Here is a 2,706-nt window from a genome sequence, read left to right on the forward strand (position 1 = left end):
TTCCTTCAACCCCCCTTTTGATTAAGAGATTATGATTTATAAAAACCCTTTTCTCCCCAATATAACTTCTCTTGTCCTTTTCCCTTTAGACTTAGACTTTTTTTCATCCGGTCTTTGGTTTCAATGAATTAATCTATCTTCGGTTGACCCAATCTATGTGAATATAGGCGGTAGTGTTTTAGACCATCTATGTAGACGAGTGCTAAGACAGTCTTTTTCGTCTTAAAAGTAACATTGGTTTTTGTCGTACTAAAGTCAAGCTTTTTGCCATAAAGGGAATGTGGAACTCTTTAAAAGCCAAAACCAAAAGCCAATTTCCTTTTATTTTAGGAAATTTTGTTTGCCTTTTTTTAACAACCTGAAAAAAAGCAATTTGGCTTTAAATGCCATCTTCCAACGTTGACCCAAAACCACCCAACCCTCTTGTGATGCGTAACACACTAATTTTTCAGACAGTTTTGTTGAAGTACCAGAAATGTATCACGTGATTTCAGTTTTTTTTGCAAAAGCATCTTTTATATTCGACTGACCAAATTCCCGGGAAAATTTTTTGCGGCAAATTACAGTGGATAGCAATGGGAGCTAAATTTTTTTACATACTTTCGAAAAAGGTTACAAACCCTAGGAAGACGTATTTCTTTAACATTCCCGGCACTTTTTCTTTTTTAAAACCCAACTTTATCTGTTTTTTGAATACCTTTTCCATCAAACCCTTTAAAACCCAAATACAGGGAGTTTTCAAAGAAATGACACTTACTTGTGTGTTTCATTTCCCTTTTCTTTTAGCCCATCTGAAACGCTTGTAATCTTTCTAGATGTTCCTTTTCCCCCTTGCCTCCAATCAAAAGTCATCTATAAAACAAAATACTCCTGGTAGAGCATGAAATATCTATCCATGGTTGCTGCCAAATAGCTGAGCTCGATGCTTTTCCCAAAAAAGGCAGTCTTTGGGTCTGAACAGTCCAAAAATGAGTGCTCCAGAGTACATATCTTTTGAGAATTATAATCCATCATAACTGTAAAATGCAGTTTTAAATCAATCTTTGAAAATATTACATCACCTATGGCAGCTAACATGTCTTGAATATTGGAAAGAGGATTTTGTGCAATCTGCAATTGTGGATTACAGTTACTTTATAGTCTCTAAAAAATTTGACACTACCATCTCTTTTGGCTTTTGGCACTAAAAGGTGTACCCAGTCAGAATATTTAACCCTTTCCCAGGTTTCCCTTCCCAGCTTCCAATTTTTTGTTCCACAGCTGGCTTCAATGCAAAGGGAATTTTCCGGGGGGACATAAACTTAGGTACTGCCTCTTTTTTCAGTAGCAATGATGCTTTGCTATTTGCAACTGTACCTATCCCTTCTGAGAAGAATTCGGGGTTTATAAGGGAATAACAATTTAACTGAGCAATCACTGCAATCCTAAGAGACATACGTCTCTCTCCTTCACAGCATTGAAGGTTTAAATTATCATGCACCGATCTTCGTATTTTACCCATACTTTACCCATACCCATTACTCCCAAAACCATGAGAACCATGTGTTTCTACCCTTTTATCAGCTGTCTGCTCTTAATACCCGGAATTGTCTTAGCTATATATTTTGGCAACAGAAACATCTGCCCCGGTATCTAGCTGCATTACAACTGGTTTTCCTTTTATTAAACATCTAAATATATTATTTTCTACTACTATTTAGATACTTAATTGTAATGCCCAATCTTTGTCAGACTTTGTCATAGTCAGACTTTGTGTCCCTTTCAGTCTTATATACTACATTCCGTGGGCATCTGATTTCGCTTTTTTGTACAATTTGAGCAAAAATGGTTCCACTTACAGTTATTATAGTGCTTACCCATAAAATGGACATTGTCAATATCCTTAGCCTATGATTTTCCCTACTGCACCCACGGCAGCCCTGTGAACTAGAATATTTATGATCTGTTGTCCTTGGCTTTTGTCTGTTAGGAACCTCACTTGATTTGCTCTTTTGGACCTTACCTTCTTGCACCTTGCTCACACCTTTTTTTCATAAGCATCAGCCCGTGATTCTGAGGCTTCCTTTATCCTTGCCAGTTCATTAATCTATCTAGAGTTAACTTATCTTCTCCTAATAAATTTTTTCTAAATTTGCGGTTTTGGCGCGATATTTAATATGGCTTCAATAATTCTGTTTTCTAGGTCAGGAAATTCACAAGGTAGCTGTTTTCCTTAATCTTGTCACCCAAGAGTCTGTCAATTCATCATTACCTTCCTTACTATTTGGAATTTAAATCTCTCATAAAACATGTTTACCTGTGGTATGAAATGCTTGGTCAGTGCACTAACCATCGCTTCATAAGCTTTTAAACTACCATAATTAGGAAATGTTTTACATATTTCCTTGGTTTTATTGCCAAGGTGATGTCTCAAAAACCTTAATTTTTTGTGGCTCTGTTATTTCAAGCACTGCTTAATAATTTTCGAAGCTTTCTATCCAAGCTTTCCACCTGACACCGACCTGAACTGGGTCACCTTCGGAGAAAAAGTCTCCACGATAGCATACACCGGTGTTCCGGAGGTCATTTTGTCGGAATCGGGCACGTACGGCTGGGTGAGTCCACTTGATCGCTAGCGGGGGTCTGCACTCGGCTGCTTGGGGCATCTGCGGTAGATCTGCGGTCTTCAAATCGCCGCTGCGTGGATTTTTTCGCTCTCGTCGCCAA

At 38.0% G+C, this 2,706-nt stretch overlaps 1 pseudogene; it reads right to left on the reverse strand.

The window, feature by feature from the left end:
• Positions 1–1,696: 1,696 nt before the first annotated feature.
• On the reverse strand, positions 1,697–2,566 carry LOC119594847 (annotated as a pseudogene).
• Positions 2,567–2,706: the final 140 nt, after the last annotated feature.

This window comes from Penaeus monodon, chromosome 34 (assembly GCF_015228065.2).
Source record: "Penaeus monodon isolate SGIC_2016 chromosome 34, NSTDA_Pmon_1, whole genome shotgun sequence".
Lineage (NCBI taxonomy): Eukaryota > Metazoa > Arthropoda > Malacostraca > Decapoda > Penaeidae > Penaeus > Penaeus monodon.